The sequence below is a fragment of the Rattus norvegicus genome, chromosome 11, assembly GCF_036323735.1.
Source record: "Rattus norvegicus strain BN/NHsdMcwi chromosome 11, GRCr8, whole genome shotgun sequence".
Taxonomy (NCBI): domain Eukaryota; kingdom Metazoa; phylum Chordata; class Mammalia; order Rodentia; family Muridae; genus Rattus; species Rattus norvegicus.
Window position 1 is genome coordinate 19,105,845 of NC_086029.1, and position 6,834 is coordinate 19,112,678.

Consider the following 6,834-nt stretch of genomic DNA (forward strand, 5'->3'; position numbering starts at 1 on the left):
GCATTCAAAATAGAAAATAAATAATAAAAGGGCTATTAACTCAGAGGAATGAACCTGTAATGATATAATTTCAATAGAGGATGCCATTTAAAGATATTTGTGTCATATTCAGGTAACATCTAAAATAATCTTATAACTGAAAGGCACCATAGAAGCAGATCCAATATGGAAATACACATCTCTTTTTTATTTCAACACTTATATTTTTATTATTTGATTTATTTACAGTATACTATGTTCATGCACTCAGAACTTTTATAATAGATTCATTATTCACAATGTTTGATTCAAGCTACCAAGTATTTAGTTGAACATGAGGGAAGAAATGAGTTTTCTTTTTCATGTATTTGGCTAAGTTATTTTTAAGAGTGAAAGTTAATATTGGTATTTAAAACCTAAATATTCACACACAGTTTAGGGGAATGTCAGGGCAGGGAGGTGGGGAGAGGGGGTGTTTGGGGAGGGAGAACCCTCTTATAGACAAAGGGGAAAGGGGATAGGATAGGGGGCTTATTGACAGGAAACCGGGAAAGGGAATAACACTTAAAAGGTAAAAATTATCCAATAAAAATAAGTTAAGAAAAACCCTAAGTTTTCAAGCTTACTGTTAATCCAACCATAAGTCTGCTGCTTAGGTCACAGGGCTGCCTGTGAGTCTTCTTTGTTGGAGAGCAATTAATCTCTTGAGCCACTGTTTTTCAGTTTCAGCTTTTTCAATAAATACATTTAAATGAGCTAGAGAATTGTCATCTTGGTACTTGATAGCCATGGGGATGCAGTCAGGGCCTATGTGCCGAGTGGGTCAACAGCTATGGATGCTGGCCCTGATGCTGGAGTCACATGCTTCACTTCACTTGTTCTACTGACTTTTGGCATCTTTACTTGACCTGAATGTCTGCTGAAAAAAGAGTCACGTTCAATTGCTTCAATTTCGTTTGTTCTTTTTACTTGTTCTACCAGTGTGGCTTGGTCTTCTTTGGTTCTCTTTGGTTCTCTTTGCTTCTTCCTCATTCCTTTCTTTGACTTTTAATGCTTCATCTGCTTTTGCAGCAGCTTCAAGGACCAATTGAAATCTGCTCAGCTAAGGCAGATGTTCTCATCCAACTTTGGTGTTTCCAGAATCCCCGCGTTTGATGCTGTACACTTCTTTGTCTTTGCTTTTATCCTTCTCCTTTTCCCTTTTCTCTTTGTCCAGGACTTTCCGTCCATCTCTGTTCCTGGATCTAATATGAGTTCTTCGGTGACTGACCTTTCACTGCTTCTACTATGTGAGCACGGATGAGGTCTTGACCTGGATCTTCTTGTTCTGCCTTTTGACTGAGACCTTTGAACTCTATAGGATTTCCTTCGGCCCCTGGAATGACTGCGACTTTCTCTTCTTTTTCTTCAGGAGCTGTAAGAAGAGCTGCTGCTGGACCTGCGCCTATATCTTCTCTGATAAGAATGTGAGTAAGGATGACCAAAATGCGGACCAAACTCCTTCTTTAAAAGGGGAACAAGAATACCCTTAGGAAGTTTAGAACAAAGGCTGAAGGAACGGCCATTCAGAGCCTGCCCCACATGTGGCCCATACATATACAACCACCAAACTAGACAAGATGGATGAAGCAAAGAAGTGCAGGCTGACAGGAACCGGATGTAGATCTCTCCTGAGAGACGCAGCCAGAATACAGCAAATACATAGGCGAATGCCAGCAGCAAACCACTGAACTGAGAACAGGACCCCCGTTGAAGGAATCAGAGAAAGGACTGAAAGAGTTGAAAGGGGTTTGAGACCCCATATGAACAACAATGCCAACTTACCAAAGCTTCCAGGGACTAAGCCACTACCCAAAGACTATACATGGACTGACCCTGGGCTCCAACCTCATAGGTAGCAATGAATATCCTAGTAAGAGCACCAGTGGAAGGGGAAGCCCTTGGTCCTACCAAGACTGAAACTCCAGTGAACCGGATTGTTGGGGGAGGGTGGTAGTGGGGGGGAGGATGGGGAGGAGAACACCCATATAGAAGGGGACGGGGAGGGACTAGGGGGATGTTGGCCTGGAAACCGGGAAAGGGAATAACATTTGAAATGTAAATAAGAAATACCCAATTTAATAAAGATGGGAAAATTTTTTTAAAAAATTCCCAGAAAAAAAAAAAAAAAAGAATGTGAGTGAGGTTGGACCTTGGCCTTCTCCCGCCCTACTTTCAGCTGTATGTTCTGCTGTCTGAAGAGCTGCTTGAAGATGACTCCCTCCAGTGTTTCTTTTTTCTCTTGCTTCAGCTTTCTTCTTCAGTGTCTGAAGACCTTCTGGTTCACACCTCCTGATGTAGGGACCTGGAAACCCCTCCTCTAACCTTGGCGCCATGAGCGTCCTCAGAACTTGCTTCAATTTAAGCTCAGAGCCTTCCTGGTTCTAGCCAGAAATACATCTCTTATTTATTTTTTATTTATCTTTCTTTTCCTTCCTTCCTTCCCTTCCTCCCTCCCTCCCTCCCTCCCTCCCTCCCTCCCTTCCTTCCTTCTTTCCTCCCTCCCCTTCTCTCTCCCCCTTCTCTCTCTCTCTCTCTCTCTCTCTCTCTCTCTCTCTCTCTCTCTCTCTCTCTCTCTCTTTCCTTCTGTCTGTTAACATTTCTCTTTCTTTCTTGAAGCTATAGTTTTTATACATGCTAACAAGGACCATATCACAAATCTGCATCTCCATTTTTTCCTTCTACTTCCTGCATCACATATCATAAACTGCTATGTCAAATAAAATGGCAAATGAGGAATGAAAAATTAAAGCATCTTGGGTCATTGAAATGGCTTAGTAACTAGAGGCGTTGTGGTAGTGTACTTGGGATGTCTTTGTAGGCAAGCAGTTTGACCCTGTAAGCAGTAGGAAGGAGGAAGCTCTGGTGTTTGGACAGACTGTGAACCAGAGGAAAGCTTTGGCAATTTCTTTTTTTTTTTTTTTTTTTTTTATTTACTTGAGTATTTCTTATATACATTTCGGGTGTTATTCCCTTTCCCGGTTTCCGGGCAAACATCCCCCTCCCCCCTCCCCTTCCTTATGGGTGTTCCCCTCCCAACCCTCCCCCCATTGCCGCCCTCCCCCCATAGTCTAGTTCACTGGGGTTCAGTCTTAGCAGGACCCAGGGCTCCCCCTTCCACTGGTGCTCTTACTAGGATATTCATTGCTACCTATGGGGTCAGAGTCCAGGGTCAGTCCATGTATAGTCTTTAGGTAGTGGCTTAGTCCCTGGAAGCTCTGGTTGCTTGGCATTGTTGTACTTTTGGGGTCTCGAGCCCCTTCAAGCTCTTCCAGTTCTTTCTCTGATTCCTTCAATAGGGGACCTATTCTCAGTTCAGTGGTTTGCTGCTGGCATTCGCCTCTATATTTGCTGTATTCTGGCTGTGTCTCTCAGGAGCGATCTACATCCGGCTCCTGTCGGTCTGCACTTCTTTGCTTCATCCATCTTGTCTAATTGGGTGGCTGTATATGTATGGGCCACATGTGGGGCAGGCTCTGAATGGGTGTTCCTTCAGTCTCTGTTTTAATCTTTGCCTCTCCCTTCCCTGGCTTTGGCAATTTCAAGCCTCACCTGTATGAGAAAGATTTTTGACAATTTCTCTTGGGTCTGAGACTATGCCATGTAAATAATTCATGTTCACCAAGGATTTCCTCTACTCTTACTGGTTTACTCAGGCTCCACACATCTCTGTAGTTTTCAAGGCTTTGTAAAACAAGATATAACATGGATTTTATACGTAATTATTTTTACTATAAGGAAAGAGATAAATATCCTTAATTCCGTCATTCACAGGACAAGTGATTATTTACATGAAAGGCATGATTCCAAGTTATTTCTTGATGATGTTTACAAACATCTAAAGCCATTAGATAGTTCAGAAAGAATATGGGGTTCTTTCAACAAAATAAACCAGTTTTATTTTCCAACCAAGTACTCTATGGCTCCCTGTATGTTTTGCTGATATTTCCTTAAGTTTGTCATCTCTGCAATGCAAGTCAACGATCCTGAAAGGAAATTGCCAAAAACAAACGAACAAACAAAAATCTAAAATTGGGCACCTTTCAGAGAGGTAAGCAGACATAAATTCCCTTGAAAGAAACTCATTTAAGGAATAGGTTTCTGTGTAATCCTTAGTCGTAGAGTACAGGCTTTCTCACATAGGTGACAGACTGGTTTACCCACAGGGTCAAACCACAGGACTGTTTATGTCATCCATGAGCAAAGTTAGTAGTATTTGAATATTTGTTAAGATTTTATAATAATTTGGTAACAATAGTGTGTGTGTGTGTGTGTGTGTGTGTGAGAGAGAGAGAGAGAGAGAGAGAGAGAGAGAGAGAGAGAGAAAGTGAGAGAGAGAGAGAGGAGGGAAAGCTGAGAGGGAGAAGGAGATAGAGAACAAGAGAGGGAAGAGAGAAGGGGGACATAGCAAGAAGCATATAATAAAAGACTTGCTTATACACTGAAAGGCATGTTATGTAGGACACTTTTTCTTACCTTTCTTTCTTTCTTTCTTTGTTTCTTTCTTCCTTTCTTTCTTTCTTTCTTTCTTTCTTTCTTTCCTTTAATGAAAATAGAATCTTCTCTCATAATCACGTCCTGATTAATGTTTTCCTTCTCTTCATTCCTCCTAGTTCCCTGTGACTTCTCCTCTCCCCCAGATCCACTCCCCTTCCTTCTCCCTTCAGAAAAGAGCAGGCTGCCAGGAGACATCAACCAAGCACAACTGTACGTGAGGGGTCTGGGGGTACCTGGAAGAGAATGGGAGACAAGGGACATGCAGAAGGCTGCCAAGACAAGAGTTTGATCAAGGCGACAATTTTATTTTTCCCCAAGGCTGAATTTATACCATAACAGGGGTAACAGAGGGAGAGGGGAAATAAGAAATATTTACGCAGGCCAAGGACACAATATTCATGTGGTCAGGGAGTAGGCTGATGTTGACAGGATGTCAGAAAGGTCACAGGTTTGTCGTATTGATTAGTCAGCAGGATGTCTTTATCATATTATTATTTTTCTTTACCACCAGATTTGTATTAGTCTTCTGCAGCTGGCTGGGGATTTTCCATGAACCTAGTCATACTTAGTTCTAACATCAACAATGGAGGGCTAAAGGACATCGCTCCCAACACACAACAAAGCGAAATACAGCAAGACAAGGCAAAAGCCCTCACATGGAGTTGAACAAAGCGACCCTATAGAAGAAAAAGGATCTCAAAAGCAAGAAAAAGAGTCAGAGGTACACCTGCTTCCCAGTTAGTTGGGAGCACTAATGCAAACCTTTGCTATTTTCTTTTCCTTCTCTTTCCAAGTATCAAATTAGTTTTATATTTATTGTTTCCTCATGATATCTTTATGTCAATGACACCTTTCCAGATTTGAAGGTGAAAAAATTCCCCAAATATGCAAGTCCTTGTGCCTTATAGAGCAGCTGGCTTGTACCGTATCCAGGAAGTGAATGTGCACACCTGTGAGTACTTCATAGCCTGTTTTGCTGTAGACATCGCAATCATCCTATGTTGAAAGATTTGTTGTTTGCAGAGCCATCTAAAGCTCACATCAGAAAATATAGGAATCTATATGCATGTATGCATTTCATATGAAAAGAAAAGCTGATTTGCCTTATCATAATTTTTATCCTGGAAATCTTCATAAACCCAATCTTGTGCCTTTGTTTTTTGTCAAGATGATTCATTGTCCTTTCGAGCCTAGACTTTATTCTTTTTATGCAGGAAACTAAATATTTGCAATGACACTCTCCCTTCCGGCTTTTCTCTTCATTGGGGAGAGTGGCTAGACAAGTGTACAAGCATATTGGTCAATCTAACTTGATTGCTTTCCTCAAGCATTGGGCAATTTTAATTTCCTATCACATTTATAGTCGGATTTGAGAAAGGGCAAAATAGGTTAATGAAAGCATTATAATTTCATTCAAATAATATATATTTTAACAGCTCAATTAAAGAAAGGGGTACCAGGGCACCACATTTCAGTTTGCCGTTTGGAAACCATGGCGCTATACTACCTGTAAAGACCTTGAATGCATTCGCACAACTCAAATCATTCTGAAGATATTAGCATCACCATGCATACCTATAAAGTATTCTGTGAAAATAGATCTGTTCCTTTATCTACTTAATTTGTGCTTAATCACATTCCTGTTCATAACTTTTTGTTTTTTGGTTTTCTTTAAGTTAACAATAAGGTATTACATGTCATAGTGGCATTTCTGAACAAAGTATGTTTTAGTATATTTTCTCTCTACTTATCTTTTCTACTTCCCTTTTTGTCTGTCTCTTGTATCCTAGTTTAAAATTTGATTTGATCGCAAATCCTTTTTATTCATGTTGTATGTTTTCTTGAGTAAGTTTATACGTATTACACGCATGCAAGTGATGCCAGAAACTGGAGGAGGGCAACAGAGCTTCTGAAACTAGAGTTAGGGGCGATTTTGAGGAACCTGATGTGGGTGCAGTGGATGCTGTTAGGTCTCCAGTCACCTCGTGCTCTTTGTAAAGTAAAACAACAAAAGCTTCTATTAAAGAACAGGAGTTAGACTCAGTTAGAATTTTGTTTTTGTTGCTTACTAGATATATATCTTTTATACGTAATTAAACCTACATGTCTACCATTGTCTTTAATAAAGAACTTGTAAATATCATTAGCCCCAGGCTGATGGGGCAATGAATAGGCAGTGTGCAGTAACATATTCTATGTACACGTTACATATATGATACATGCATGCTTAACATATACTGTCTAGGATGTTTATTTGGTGTGACCATTATTATTACTTTCTCATTGCCTTTGGGTACAGATGTTTCTGAATTGAAGGTA

General features: G+C 40.5%; 1 pseudogene; it reads right to left on the reverse strand.

Annotated features, from left to right (window-relative positions):
* Positions 1–631: 631 nt before the first annotated feature.
* Rsrc1-ps2 (arginine and serine rich coiled-coil 1, pseudogene 2) lies at positions 632–2,354 on the reverse strand (annotated as a pseudogene).
* Between the last annotated feature and the right edge of the window lie 4,480 nt (positions 2,355–6,834).